We start from the raw sequence: 16,524 nt of genomic DNA, 5'->3' as shown, positions 1-16,524 counted from the left end.
CATTTTATGTGAACTCTGGCGATACCTTCTACCTCAAGCGTACAATCCTAAACATAATTACAAATTTCACAAACTCATAATCGTTTCGCCCTACTTAACCATCGATACATATGGACATGCACGCTACTGGCTAATTAAGAAAATTCATCAAAAACGCAAACACGAATTAAAATCTCTCATAACAAAACTAGCTTTACAAAAACGAAATATCAGAGTATTCCCAGATTGTCAAACGTATCAAATTGAGAATCGAATCGTGATTGGTCGAGGAGTTTTAAGAAGACAAAACAGAAGGAAAACAAGAATAAAGTCCCTAGATATACATTAAATCTATATGTTCAAAAGAGAGAAATAATTTTCGTAGTATAATACGAAGCAAGTGAGATTTGTCTAAAATTTTCCATTCATTAGAATACCATCCACTTTATATGCAGTGTTCAAACGTATCTTTATTTTGTACTTTTAAGTGAAAATAAAAGTAAAGATATTATATTTCATCCATTGTTTCAAATTAAGCGGTCAAGTGAAACCAAGTTGGATTCAAAATGGACTCCGGTTGAAATTTTAAACGAGAACGAACAGCAGCGCCACAATTCCCTATTAAACAAGGAACGTCAACCGTTCCTCGTTCTTCGGTCCGGTTCGTCCGGCTAGTCGTTCGCCATCCAAAATATCCAGGCTGGCACGGTCGAGTTTACGATTGTGTGCGTGGGCCCAAGTGTCTCTTTCGGTTCTGTCTCGTTGGTAGGTCTCGTGGTGGTCGGCCATATTGCGTATATGTACGTATCGCCCAGTGACTCGCACGTGTATGCATGTGTACGTCATACATACACGCGTGTGCGTTTCCCGTTCCGCGATTCGCATATCTCGAAAAAGATGGCCGCCATGAAAGCGTACGGTGGTGATGTTGACGTCGTTCGCAGCAAGGCCGCGTCACGTCCTCGAAAAGCGTGAATTGAACGCGATCGTTCGAATGCTTCCACGATCCTCGTGGTGTGCCCGTACGAGGAAACGATATATCGAAGAAGTTCTCGGTGATAGAGAAACGCGAGTGCAGTGTTCACTGGATCTCTCTTCTCCCAATTGTCGACGAAAACGGCCAGAAACGGGAGAGAGGAGAAAGAAAAGAGGAAGAACGAGCGAAGAACGTGCTCGACGAGGGGTTGAAGGGAATCGCGTGTGACAGAGAGAGGAACAAACGAGGATCGGAGGTAGGAAGAGAAGAAAGAAGAGAAAGCTGGAGGTATCGCGTGGAAAATACAGCAAGGGTGAATACGGAAGTGAATAGTCGCATGTAGAATCGCGGGTGGTTGTGTGTGGTGCCGCGAGTGAAACAAATGCGAGAGCGTCGTACGCGAACAAGCCTCTCTCTCGCCAATGATACCCTGGTCAACCTGTTTTTTGCGTTTCCACGGCGTTGCATTTTACGCGTGACTCGAAACTCCATGTCAACGAGGGACGGCCATATTAATCCGTAGCCCCCGCCGTCACACTTATTCCGAAGAATTCTCGCTTCCTCGAAGGTGGTGTCTCGACAGTTTCACGATCGTCGTTACTTTTATTTGTGCGTAGCCCCGTGCGTTACCGTGTTCGTGTATACGTGTTGTGTCGTGCCTTGTCCTCACGTCGTACCCCGGTGCCGTGTGCGTATTTCGTGTTCGTGATCCCCGACCACTTGGATATACGCGCTTACGTAGCCCTCCAGGTTTCGCCGAATGACGGTACGCGTACGTGATGCATGGACAGCGGCACTAGCGTGTACAAGCAACATAGACGACGGCCACTCCGCGAGTTCCGTGCCGCCCGATGTTTGTGCATCCTACCGAAACAATTCACCGGTTCTCCACCACCGTGTCTACCCACTCTGCCAGCAGTACCACCCTTCCTAAATCCTGCACTACCCACAGAGTGAGTACACCGACAATATTCTTTTCATATTTTTTTTGGGTGTCTATGCATTAGTATCTACCTTGAAAAACATACACAAAAAAATTGCCTCGCTTGGTCTTGAATACCAAGTGTTTTACGGCTTGACAGGAGCAATGTCTCGATAACAGTTCGGTATGTTTGGAATGATTTGTGTTATCGATGATGGAAATCTGTGCTTTATGTAATATATAATTAAACGGAGTACTTAGCATCTGTCGGGCATCTTCATAGCAATAGCTGAACAAAATTGAGTCTACGATTTGAACCAGGAAATGATAACATCAAAGGATAGTTACATGTCTGTGGAAGTAGTAATGCATTGACCGCACATTGAACCATAACCAATCCATGTTAGGGCTAAAACGAAGTAACCTCATTTTATGATATTCCAATTTTCTATATCAAGTGTATCGTGTTGAATCTTACTTATGAAATGTATACATTAGTTTCTTGTATCCTTTGGATAGGCTTCAATGATAATTTGGTTACATATTCATGCATAATTACTTATTTTAACCTTATATACTTGTCTGTTTTATATTTACACGTGATAAACTTGTTAGATGTAATAGGAATATGAAAATACCAGGAGATATTCGTGACTTGGCCAATGAGTGCATCATTGATAGTATGTAATGCTTGGTTATTAAAATTGTTCAGATAGAGGAAAACAAACAACAACATAACCTCAATCTAGAGGAGGGATATAGAGAAGCTATATTCAAGTAAACTGTATAGTTTACTGTAGGTGTAATTCCAACCTTGATTGGGTGGCTTATGAGTAATAATAACAACCAATGCATATTCCTTCTTACTCTCATTGCATTTGTTTCATAATTTGGGAAACTTTCATAGTGCATTCTGTGACAAGTCTTATTTATTCCACTTTTGAGAGATAGAATAGTAAGATTCTAGATTTTACAGAAATCTATTTTTTTTTTTTTGCAATAGTTTGAGGTTATTTGTTATTGTAAAAGATGGAATTTGAAGTAAGGAGTAAAGAACGAGGTACATTTTCCGTGCGCCGATATCACGAGTCAGAGGAATATATCGAAGGGGGAATTTGCATAGTAGGATATCAATTGATCGCATTCGTCATGCGAGTAATTTTTAGGGTGAAAAGACGGTTTCACAGAGCGATTAATCATTTCCCTTCTAGCAGCTCGGCCTATTTAATAGCGTGTTCCAGTGGCCTGTCGCTCGGCCTTTTTATACCGGTTTCAAAGGCGGTCGAGTGTACTTGGTATTTCATAGCAGTGGTGCTGTTACGAGATGCTACCGTGCGAGATTTTTGCCACTATTATCAACGCTATCGAACTTTCCGCGTTTGTTCCACCCCAAAACGCGTCTGAACATTTTTGACAATACGTTTTGTTTCGTCCACGTCCTCCCACGCTTAATTTTCGTTCCATTGACTTGCACCATAATTATTTCACCATAATAATTCTTTCACGGCTTTTAATTGGATTCAAACAATATATTCGTTAACGAAAACAATTCGCGAAATTAAATAATCACCATTTCCATCGTTCTGCCGTTTTGGCAAACTGATTAAAATAGAGGGAACGAACGTTTACAGAGAAATAACAGTTTCGAAGATAATAGACGGAAACAATACCAAACTACTAAAATATTTCGTTATTAAACCTCAACAAAGAGTTGACAAACATCCGTAAAATGAAATTGTTATTCACTGTCTACTTCATGAAAATGAAATATTTACAAGTGGTTGCTCTTATTTATAACCAAATAACAACGTTGATCGCGATTGTTTTAGGGAGAGCCAACAGCGTGTAAATATTTTCTATGAAATAGAAAAGTAAACAACAATTGTACTTCATAGACGTTGAATTTAACTTTGAGGTTAATCGTACGTTTGTCGATCTAAAAAAATTGTTGAGGTTCCTATACGTATAGAAAACTTCTCCCTCGCAAGGTATTGGATTTGTTCAACCGTCGGAGCCGGGGAAAAAGCGAAAGCATTTCTAATTTATCATCGAAGTAATTGGAACATTCCTGTGCGACTTGCGCGCCTTCATATTTTCTCTGGAATCGACCAATTAATTTTTCGATCTCGAGTTCAGGTTTTTCCCGTTCCAACTGCGCCGAGTAAACGGAAGCTAACCTCTTCAAGCCTGCTGTTTCGTTGTAATGTATGTTCTGTATCGTTATTTCACGCGAAATAAGTAATTTCTCTGTCTATTTACTGTTTTCCATGGGAATATTTCGACATCGACGCGATATACTAGGATTGAAAAATGTTTCGTTAATTTATGTAATCAGATGAAAGCAAAGATACAAATTATTATTGGATAGATACGTGTATTTTGTCACGTAGCCAGTTTCGATTAGAATCAGTTCGGGTTACAACATTTGGGAGTGCTCTCGAGAGGTTGAAGAAATATAAATTAAGAAGATAGTCCAATTCTCGAAACGAACGTGTACAATGCATTGCTCGAGTTAACGCCACGTTATTCAGCGATAATTCTTCCGACGGCTGTTGGCTGATCATCGACCACTTTCGATTCAGTTAATGAAAACTTAGTTAATACAGATTATTTTAAATGGAGGTTAGGTTAGTGACAGTATAAAGCTGCACATACGCCTTTTTATCGAAACTTTGCTTATTTCTACTTTTGTACACCCTCTTTATTCTTCACTCGTTACTAAATTTTTAATCCACGCAATCTTGGCACTATAAACTATATTGTTCCAGACACGTGGCCTAAAATGATCGAGTTAAGTATCATCTGAAAGATCTTAGCTTCGAATTGGGCCTTCTCGGGTTCCCACGACTTCCTGTTCGGATGTTATCAATCATTCTCCGTTGAAACTTTGTCAACGCGAGTGCACGAACACGAAATTAGAAATTTTGTTAAAGAAGTTTATCGAAGTTATCGAAAACGAAACGAAGTGAATGAAAAGAGGTTTAAACAGACAATTAAAAAAGTAAACGGATGCATAAATTTTCGCGACGTGGCGACCGCTGATTATCGTTTATTGCCACGAATTAAATTTTGTCGAAGCTACCGTCGGATAGCGATCGGTGACGTAAGCGTATGTACGTTCCTCGGCAAATGGTTACAAATGAATTCGTAATTAGCCCAGCTGTCTGTCTCCGTGTTTCTTAACAAATGACGGTATGATGTCATTAGTGGCATCGAACGAAATTGTTGAACGCCTGGTAACGCAAGACCTCGCGCGCTTTTCTTATTTTATCTTATCAAAATGTTTTAATCTTTGCCATGGCGATAATGCATGGACGCCGTTATAATCTGTAATACGAGTAACATTTACTTGCATCGGGTATCATTTTCTTTCGATGACTGTTAGCCGTGTGCTGTGGGAGCGACGCACCACGTACAGGGTGGCCCGTTTCAATCGAACCATTTAGTCTTCTTTTCCCATGAGTATAAAATGATAGAAATAGAAAGCATAGAAACAAAAACAGAATTATGAAAGGACAAGAGGATTACGTATCAAAGTTTATATGATTTCTAGCTCTTCATTCGCTATCTCGATAAGTGGGTAAATACATTTTTTTTTTTTTTTACGATAAGAGCAATAAATAGATATAGTACTCGTATAATTAATCTGGCCATTAAGTAATACATCTACTTTATGGTCGTGTAGGAACATATTTATTCAGACACAAATTTCGATGAATAAAAAGCTACGCTATTTTTTATTTGTTGCCCGTAGAATACAAATTGCAGTTTCGATTTATAAGTACTAATATAAACCGAAATATCTCGGCAACGATTTCGTTTCTATTTCGTAATAAAATTTCGCCCGTCCCCGATTTAAACCCACCCTCTGCTCAGGCGAGTGGCGTTCGATGAAAAGATCCGTTTGAACCTTTGGAAATGCGTGAAATCAATTCCTCCGCCATGTTATTATTTCGATGCGTTCGTGCGCGCAAAACGTTCGAATTAGTATTCGGCTACAGCCACGTTGTTGCTAATTCATTATTGGGGCTGGCCGGAAGGGGGGGGAGCAATCGGATTTTACCCGATACCGCATATAAAGTTCCCGTTAACCGCGTGCAAGCTGATTAAAAAATTGCTAAATTATTCTATTGTTTTGCTCGGAAATGTCCACATTAAAAATCAACGGATTTTGAAAAATATCGTTGTGTACATCGTTAAGCGTGTACATTGAACAGAGATACATAAGTGGCTACGCTAGCACAGCCATTGTTTCTCGAATACGGCTGGAGCAAAAAAATTAATTCTTTGGTAAATAATTAGCAAATAAATAGCAAAAAAATATCGTGTTAATTCGGCATTGGCCTTTTGAAATGGCTACGCCAGCTTACTATACGTAAGGTTTTCATTTGCTAACTCTAATCGCCACCGATCTTAAATTTAAATATAGATTCAAATACTAAAATATCCCCGCTTGTTCGCACAAAAATCCGTATTTTCCGAGCGTTTTGAGCCACACCGTCGCTGGGGAAACTTTCCCGCTGGCATATTAATACGGTCTGATCGGGGACCGAGCCCCGATGCTTTTCCCAGTCCCAGTGGGTTAATTCCATAAGACCTTTGAAAGTTTCCCGCGTGCCGTCGGGTGGTTTATCGATGCGTTCGTTCGGTTGCACACGCGCGCCGGTGTGCGTGTGTGCACGCATGAATGAGTAGATCGACGAAACACGCCAGCGGGATCGAAAACGGGGTGCCATTATCTCGTTTGGGAGAGACTCGGTGCTCCATCGAAATTCGGGTCTGTTTATCCGGACGGCGAGAGCAAATCTCAATCGTCAAACCGTAGAGTGGCACACTTATATTTCGTTCATTAAACCAACGTTGGAGTCCAGCGAACCGTATTGTTGTTTGTGTCTGTTATTATTGCTCGCAACCTCGAAACCTCGACGGAACGCGAAATATTTTATCTTCCGTGTCTTTCACTCGACGCTACGAACCGTGAAATAAATTAACGAATTGCCGTTGGATTTCAATGGAACGTCGCGGGTGCCTTGTATCGCTCGACCTCTATTTATAAACATTTTTTTTGTACCGAATTGCGCGTAATGTTACACGCGAGTCACGTTTTGTTGCATTGACTCGTATTCCTTCTTGGATAAAAAGATATTCGTCGGTCAGAGATATCGTATGAAATATGTATCTCGTTTGGTTTTCTTCCCTTCTTTTGTCGATAAATTGCGCACTAAACGAACGAATAAATCGGACCCAAACGTGCCACTGCGGTGTCGAAAACGGCGCGAAATCGCGGAATCTCCATTTAGGAATCCCCTTGGTAGGAAGAGAACGTCTCGCGTACCGCCTATTCCCCCGTCGGGTCTCGTACGTCGCGATTTTTACGCCAGACAACGAGAATTGCCCGCGGCGCTTATTTTCCTCGGTTGTTATTTTTCCTTACGTCGGCCGACTTTATAACTGGGATAAAATTCGAAACGCGACCGGCCCTGGTTGCCGTGAAAAGCGCGCCAAGGTAAGTTCGCCGTACGGGGCTCAACGTTCGCGCAAAAAAAAGTGCTTTCGGAAGCGTGGAGGCCTTTTTAGCGACTGAATGGACCTTTAAATACGGGATCTAGCATACCTCACCTTTAAAGATGGAGGCTTTGTTGGCCTTGGAACGTTCCTCTCGGTACACCGAGTGGGAGACTCCGAATCTTTGGAATTGAGAATACGCGCTATGTGGAGCACGAGTGCGATACTCCCACCAGGGGTAGTTTATTTTTTTTATTTTTAGAAAGTTTAAAGAAGGCAATTAACACTCTAACTACCGGACTATTTAGAGAGTTTATTTAGGAAGAGTTTGAAAGAGAATTTCCTACGTCAATATATTAGGTTGTCCGAAAAGTTTCTTTCGTTTTATTAATAAGTAATGCATACACAATATTTTATGTCTAATGTTACATTAGTGAATTGTGTACGATTCATTTTGCTCCATTACTGTTACACCATCAACATCTGAGAAATTAGATCGTCTATTCATGTAAACACTACCGCACAAAATAATCGAGTGCAAATTACGAAAGAAACTTTTCGGACAACCTAATATATTAATATACGTTGAATTTGGCTTACGCGTACTAATGAAAAGCATATCAATAGGTCTATTTGTAAATACAAATAAACCTGCGTCCATTCTGAAAACAAGGTAGAGAATGAAACCTGTTTAATTCTCTACCTTGTATCTACAAGTCCAAGTTTCCTTATTTAAATTAGTTTTTCACAACGGACCGTTCTATCCTTGTTTCTTTTTCGTGTCTTCCGGTTGCGGCCCCCTCGATTCGACTCTCGATCCACCAAAAGATTAAACGCGCTTTCGAGCATTCGACAAGTGCTTCTAAATCAGATTAGTCGACTGACTCGATATAATTCCGTTCGATTCCGATTGGATAACGTTCAACGGACCACGGAGCTCGGTAAACGCGTTAATTTAAACTGGCTGCGGGAGTTCCAGGCACGCGAGAACCGAAATTTAAAAAAACAGCCTCGCTTCGACGATGTTTTAAAGGTAGTTTCTAATGGATGCATGAAAGAGACCAACCAAAATTTGGAACTCGTGCATTTTGCACATTCATACCGAGAGAAAAAAAAAAAGAAACGGGAAAGGTTGAACAAATTTGGTAAATTATGCATCTCAAAAGTTCGTGAAGTGGACACGACGGAAGTTGCTTTTGGAGCTCCGTGCAGAGTATAAGTTCGTTGGAAATGAATGCAAAAATTTGTAGATATTTTGAAATTCATACTTTTGGCGAGGTTATTAGCAGTCTAATAGAAACGCGACTGATAGGACGCTAGACTGTTAATTATTCAGTTCTTAATAACCAAAAGAAGACGTTAAACTACATATTCATCATTTCGACGAAAAGACTAACGTAGAATTCTCCGATTATTGTTTCATCGGACATCCCGCGATCAGAAATTGGTTCCGGGAACGATTCTGGGGAAAAGATAGAGATCGCTAATAGACCGACGAAAGTTTACGGCGACGACTCGCGGAGGGATTAGAAAAATTGAATGCGATTCGACGGTAATTTAAAGCGGCTCGAAACGAGAAAACGATTTCGACGCAGCGGAGATTCCCCCGGTTCGCTCTCGGTTTGAAATAAAGTTAACTCGAGATAATAATCGTAACGATTCCAGCAAGCGAAACTCGACGAAGGTATGGCGAATGGGCGCCATAAACGTTCGTTATCTCGTCTCTCGCGTTTAAACAATCCCGTTTCGCCGTTTCCTTCCTAAACTCGCGCCGCAACTGTTCCGTAAAATTCGTTTCGCTTTGATCCCGACAGATTTGAAATTATTCCGCGAACCACCTGAATCGGAATCGACAAACGATTCCTTCGCTGAGCAAACACCCCCGCGGCACTCAGCGGACGCGTCGCGATAAATACAAATTAATTCTTCTCGAACGTCAGCGGTCGATCCTCGAAACGGTTAATTAATCGACCTAAGTTTCTCGCAATTTCGTTTAACGATGAGGAGAAGTTGGAATTTACGGCGAGCAGATACCGGTTGGTGACTTCATCGCTTTTGAAGCATTGAAAGAATTAGATTATCAGTGACCTCTGGTATAAGAAATTCTAGGGATGGAAAGAATTATACTTATTTTTGCTTTTTCTGACTTAACCATCTTCTGAAGAGGGAAGTTATTAACTAACGCTTCGATGATGCTTATGTTTATCTATAATTAGTTTAGATTCATACTATTCGACTCGTAACTTCTCCACACAAATAATAATTTATTTCTGTTGCAGAACTAGGATGTGCTCAAAGTTGTTACGCTGCATCCACTCATCTCCACTAGTACCGAGATCGCGCGACTCGCAGCAGGTTAGTAAACAAATATTTTCCTCGTTACCATTCGCTTTCCTTTGAATCGAAACGTATATTAAACGAAACTTGAAATTTGTTATGCAAATTAGAGGAGAATCACTTAGACTCTACGTAAGCACTTGAAATTACTATAACGAGTGCTTACGTTTTACGAACCGCAATAGTGGCCTTATCGGACTCCTAAATTACATACTTTTGTTCGAGGATACCACGCCTAATTGTCGCGGTGAAAACAACTACTTAACGACACAAGGTGTTATTACTAAACTCGCTATTCCATGCATCCTAATATACGAAGCAGATACAGCTCACGCAAGTATTCAAGAAATCAGAAAACACGCACCGCGGAGGGTTAAGGGTAAAAATCAAAACACCTGCGAATGTAATCGCGTTACATATTTTTGCTCGCGGGAGGGGGCGTAAGGGTTACGAAATTTTGTAATTGGTCGTTATCTCGAAGCGAGCTTTCGCTGGTCACGCGACACGATTAAATCAACGAGTCCAAGGCTTTTATAAATTTCAATGGACGCGTTTTAAAGCATCGCGGGAATTTTAATATCTCGCGCAAAAATTCCAGCGCATGCCGGTGCTTATTGTCGCGGCATAATTGTTTAGCGGAGATAATTAAAGCCAGGGGATGTTTAACCGCCGTGCGTGGAACTTTTCCGCGGTACGGTTTAACAACACTATCGACCAAGATCTCCTTTTTCTCTCCTTTCCAGTTTTCCCGGTTTTTAAACGCGAGTTTCGCGAATAAACACGCCTTCGGAGGATATTGTTATCGGCAACGTTATTATTACCAGCCGGCACTACGTGACCGAGTCGCGACATCGTTTATTCAATTAAACAGTTATTCGAATTGAAATGTTATTGGTTCAACGTGAAACGTAATACGATTACCTGTATCACTCTTTTTGTACGTTGTACCAAGTCGATGGTCCTTTGACCAAAAGCAAAAACCTGCCGGAAATTAATTTTTAATATTTTTATACCTTCCCGAGAACTCGCGAAATAGGTAAAATTACAGGAAAACCTACTCTCGGTTCTTTATTTACACATTCGAGGTTTGCCGTTCGAGTGAAAAGTTTGCGTATCCCTTATTCAACGATCTCTAGGAAAAATCGTCCCCTTTTTACGCGGGATAAGTTAGGACGGCGATGGAAACTCCTCGGCGCGAGTTACGCGAAGAAAGGAGGCGATGGGGAAGACGCGTGACTGTAACGCGAAGCCGCGGTTACGCGTCTCGAATAATCGCGGTGGAAAGAAGACCGAAGGGAACGGTATTATTCGAACTCTTTTCATAGACTCATAAGATATGCGCGAAGTATGTAAGTTATTGGACGGAGGGACGCGCGTCTTCGAGCGGCCATTATACTCGGAAGAGGATAGCCGGAGCCTATGCGGTAATCGATGGATCCCATTTACGATATCGAAGTTAAATAATCGATGCGCCTTCGAGAGGACACCAGAGATAAAGCAGTCGCTAGAAGGTAGCTTAGTTGCTCGCGGATTAAAAGCCACCGTGGAGATCCTCCCCGTATAAAGGTCAACGTAAAAATAAAGCCGCGAATGTAAAAGAGCGACTCGACCCGTTTTTCCCCTCTATTGGCATTTTTTTTCGATGGAAATTAGCTGTACTGTGTCTCCAAGATCCAGATGAGGATCCTTTCGAAGCTGAAGCTCCTGGCTAATCAGATTTTCCTTCTGTTTTACTTCGTTGCGAAATTCACAGACACGCGATTCCTTTTTAAACTCTCCACGTGAATTCGGTAATTACCTCATTCGTCACTCTGGCGTTCAATTTGACAAAAAGATTCCTTGACTTATTTCGATCTGAGTAATGGATAACGAACAAATCCCATACATTCGCGACGTTTTTCGACCCGACGCCGTAATTTTTACCGGGTGGATTGTTGGTGGAGGCTTTAGGTAAGCAGCATTTCGTATGCGCCAGCATAACGTTTCGGGCATTATCCGTAAAATGAGTTCCGTGTAATTCGCGGACGGTCTATTTATCGGAGAAGCTTTCAGCGTAACCGCAAGCCCGTCAACCTTTTCCGAACTAATTTCTACCCTTCTTGCTTCGTGGCCATCGAGGGAAATCGGTACAGCGATAACTTTCTTCATAAATATTCAACGGGACGCGCAGTCGGACGTTGGAAAATTGGAAACCTCGCCTCTTGTATCCCTTTGGAGTCGACCTCCATCTTCGCGTTCCTGTTCGAAAATCTGCAAGGTTGTTTCTTTTTCAATCGCATTTCGATGCCTGAAATTTCCTTTTAAAAAGTTTATTATCCACGTTCCTCCGACGAGAGCATCGTTCGCGACGAATCGATGGTACCGGGTCGATTAATAATTTTTAGAACGCATCGTTCGAAATACGCCTACCCGATGCCGCATCTCTCGAACGGAAAAATATCGACGTGAACGTGACGCGAATGGAAAACATTTGATCGCGTACAACCGGCGCGCTTGGGAAAGTTACCGTTGAAATTTCCGTCAAATAAATCACATTAAATTTCTGGTATAATTAAACTGTCGTGTTCGAGCCGTGCTAGGCGTGTTTCCATTTGCGCGGATATTTTAATTGCATGTCTCTCTTTCTCTCTTCTACCCCCCGCCCCTCCTTCCCTCCTCCTCCTCCTCCTCCTCCTCCTCCTCCTCCTCGTAACTCGTGTATTTTGGCGCGGTTTATGCGCGACGTTTCGCGACCTCTCGAGTCTAAAGTCGCTGGGTATACAAAGTGCCGTCAAATAGCCGTCATTTTCGTGCAAAACGAGTCAGCGTAATTCAGATATTACAATTTCTCGATGTTAATAAGATTTCTTCGTTGGCGATATCTCGCGAAACGGTCCACACGGTGCATAAATAAACGGGTACGAACGATCGCCATTTTTTCAACGGTGAACCGATGAGTGTGCGATATTCGCCGGCGTTTTTTTTTTTTTTTTTTTTTTTTTATTTAAAAATGCAACGTGCATCACTTTTGCATAAACGACTTGTCGTCATTCAGCGTATAAAATTATCGCGTGGCCATTAAAGGATATGCATTTTTTTTATGTGAGGAAATTATTCAATTTCTGTAGCTACTCAAATATTCCACCGCTGCAGTCGAAACCCTTTTTTTTTTCTTTTTTTTCTGTACGCATTGTTACATTTTAAAATTCCACGGTAGGTATACTCCATTTTCTCATCGTTATTGAAACCTATTACGACCCTGTTTCAAACTGATTCAATCTACCACGTTTAACGTGTATTTGAGCAGCGGGAGCACTCAAGCCGTAAACTTATCGCGAACCGAATGGAATGCGCTTACAAATCTTTTACTTGGCGCAGGAATCAGGGTTATCAATGCCACGTAATCTGCCACGGCGAATACAGTTTTAATTTGCAGAACGCAAACGCGAGACATTATGGCAGCCTTCAATGGTCATACTTGATACGCATTACGAGTGGACTGCGGGTGTTTATACCAATTCATATTTTCAGTGATACGGAGAAGGAATTGGAGCTTGAACGAATGCGTGGCTTATATATTAGGGAGACAGAAAAGTAATCAGAATGTCTTCGACTTGGAAAAGATTTTCAACGAAGAATCGAAGGACTTTTTCAGAAAAGGAATCGAACAACTGTACACTGGCAAAAAGTGTTGGAAAAGTGATGGAAATTATTTTCTTGATTAGTATTTAACACTTTACCGACCGGTAGCCGATTAATCGACTTTTTGTCCCCAATGCTCACCGGCCGGTAACTGCTATGGTAACTAGCAAGTATTTGTTACTTCGAATTGAGATAAAAGTTGCTTTGCTCTAGAAGTTCTTGTATTTTTATGCAATGCCCGGTGCCAGGAAGATCTGCTGCCGAGCGGTCGGTGAGAAGGGCATAGGATCTTGAACCGCTACCGGTCGGTAAAGTGTTAAGATTTATTCAACACGTTGATCGCCACGTCACCCATATATGGGTGACAGTGCTTTTCACTGAAAAACGAAAACTATTAATTCTGAAAGTTGAGTGTCATAGAAAATGAATTTAAATAAAATACTTGAATTTTGATGAAGTTACAGAACTAAATACAAAAATAAGTGTTTCATTACGCAGTTTCCAAGAGTCTGTAAACAAAATTAAATCGCAGTAGAAATTTTCAAGAGTATCAGTCTGGCAGTGAACGTGTTAATAAATAAATGGTGATCAAATTTTGATTACTTTTCGGTCTCCCTAATATAAAATGACAATATATATATATAAAATATACATCACATATACATACCTTTTCATAGCTTCTCCACATTTGTCATAAACGCATAAACAGCAGTCTAGTAACGAGAGAAATCAATTTACGCAAAAGAGAACGGTAGTGGAGGTGCAGAAACAAAAAATAGCAGGGTCCCGTGTCCTGCGTAAATTGTTCGTATCCGCGGTTGGTAAACGAGCATGTCCCAGTTTCGAGAATCACCCTGTACGGCGGTGTCAGGATCTCTAGAAAGACTTTGTCTGAATACGTGCGCGTTCTCGCCCTTCCCGCCTAAGCAACCCCCTCACGATCTCGCACCGTGGTTTCTCTAGTTTTCCTTTCCTCGTTCGCTCATTCTCGGCCGTATTCCTCCTCCGTCCTTCCGCGTGAAAATTCGTCATTGTTGAAGATGCTCGTCACGGCTGACTTCTCTCTGCTTGAAACTAATGAGACGGGGACATCTCCGTACGCGTCGCTGCGCTGGGAATATACGGTCGACGTATTCAATGTGTATATTTCACCGAGTACGCCGAAGCCGCGGTACGATTACCGATTAATTAAATAAAAAGGGGACAGGAAGCTTATCTTTTAATTTTAATAGGAAATATTAATTCCGAAGGTGGGACGATAGCGAAAATAAATCTCTATAGAATTCGTATAGAAACGTTCAATTCCTATGGAGTGTTAATTTAAAAGTTCGAAATTAAAAACAGACAATAAAAGAATAATTACATAAAATCAAAAGACGGCAGCGATGAAATACGAAGCCAATAGCAATATCCACACCTGTGTACACTCATAAGTCATCACGTAGAGAGCGTGGTACCAGCCAATAATTGTCGGCGAAAAGATTAAGCTCGAAAAGTTAAACTTCCATCGGTCGAATGAACAAACATGTTTTAAATTAAGGAAAGCTCAGGCAAGGAGAAGGAGAAGTTGTCGTGGGATAATTGGGGGCTCTCCGCAGAGCCAAGATTCATTCGTCCTTTGGGAAACCATTGGCTCGTTAGGCTGCGCTCTCGAGACGTTTGCGAAACGAGGAACCGATAGATGGTTTTGTCCACGACGTCGATAAACGACTACAAAGAAGAGAAGTACGTACGTATATCGACGACGGAGAACAAAAGACACGGTTCGGGAGCCAGTTCATCTATCGTTGGCTCCAGAGATGGGTATAAGATGCGAATAAAACGCAGTGCACGATTTTTATTTATCATGCATTACACGATAAGTTCTATTCCGCGTGTTCGGAGTAATTATCATCGTGTGGACTCGTGGAACGCTGAAACTTCTCGGCAATGAGTAAGGAGCATTGTACACCGTTAAATAGCTGAAAGAACATGTACAGAAAATGGACAACGGTTCCGTTGAATTAACGAGGAAGCGTGGATCCCTTTGTTCCCAATAAGTACGAGTCGATATTAATGGAGCCGAATTGAGAGGGTTACTCGGGAGCGAATTTGTTATTCAGGGAGAAAGAATAGTAAATGGATATCGATGTTTGTATGTCTTCCCGTAAAAGGGAAGTGGATTCTCTTTCAACTTGGCATTTTCTCCACTGGATGCAATCTTGCATTCCTCTAGGGCCAGTCGAGGATGATAATGTTTGAAGCACTACAGATTTTAGAATCTTTCAGACAAACTAATATCTTCTTGATAACTCGTTTAAGAGAAGATTCTTGTGTGCTATGATTGAATTCTCCAAGCCTTACAGTCTTTTACAATACTTCAAATTATTCCTCGTTGTAATCTTCATAGCTTCTGGATGATCGCCAACTTTTCCCAACCATTACAGTTTGTATCCTCAGGTGCATCCTCAGGTGCATCCTCAGGTTCATGTTGCTCGGATACTGACTCTCCCTTGATCCAAGAAGTCTGTATGTTTCAAAAATTCTCCAAAAATGCTCGTAATCGTTCGATTAAGGCAAATTAGTCAATAAACGTTATAAAAGCGTCCGTTAACCATGTTATCGCAAAGGAACGGTTTCTATCGCGCCATTAGAAGTGGCGACCGAACGTCACGTGAAAACGGACCTCGTCCACGTGTACCGCATACCCTAGGTCGGAGTTGCCCACGGCGAACGGGTTGCAGCGGCGTCTCATAAACATTTCAGGCAACATTTCGGCCGGGAGAATTGGCTCTAGGAAACCACTCGCGAAAGCGTTTGTAATTTCCTCCCGGATCACCCTGTATAACGACCGCAGCATCGTTTCGCGTGAGCGGAAAGTTTTGAAAATTTGTTGCCAAAGCCAGTCCCGTAACCGGTGATTCCGACGGAACACGGAACGCCTGTGTAGGTCGCGGCTGTAATTTCGACCGCAAGACAGGCGGTGTTTTGTCTCTTTATGTTTCTTTCTAAGCCCTTAAACGAGGCCGAACTCGTAAAAGGGGCACGCGCGCAACCAAGGGTCAGGAAGGGACCCACGTGCAAGCTCGTAATCTCGATAGCGATCTAATCCCTAAACTGCAGGCGAAAGGGGCAAGGGCGGGTTGACGGCACGTACAGCTAACTCACCTCCATCGCTCCAGTCCTTGCCACCTATTCTAAAATG

The 16,524-nt window shown here is 41.8% G+C and overlaps 1 protein-coding gene across 2 annotated transcripts in view; it reads left to right on the top strand.

Moving 5' to 3' along the window:
• Positions 1-133: 133 nt before the first annotated feature.
• The window catches only part of LOC128874079 (uncharacterized), a 62,039-nt gene continuing 45,648 nt past the window's right edge, over positions 134-16,524 (top strand). For both annotated transcript variants that reach the window (XM_054118361.1, XM_054118360.1), the window contains exons 1-2: positions 134-1,908; positions 9,662-9,737. The gene's annotated coding sequence lies outside the window, so the exon portion shown is untranslated. The remainder of the gene's footprint in view (positions 1,909-9,661; positions 9,738-16,524) is intronic.

Source organism: Hylaeus volcanicus, chromosome 3 (genome assembly GCF_026283585.1).
Source record: "Hylaeus volcanicus isolate JK05 chromosome 3, UHH_iyHylVolc1.0_haploid, whole genome shotgun sequence".
In the NCBI taxonomy this organism is placed as follows: domain Eukaryota; kingdom Metazoa; phylum Arthropoda; class Insecta; order Hymenoptera; family Colletidae; genus Hylaeus; species Hylaeus volcanicus.
The sequence above is the reverse complement of the archived record's forward strand: the minus strand, read 5'-3'. Positions and strand labels throughout refer to the sequence as shown.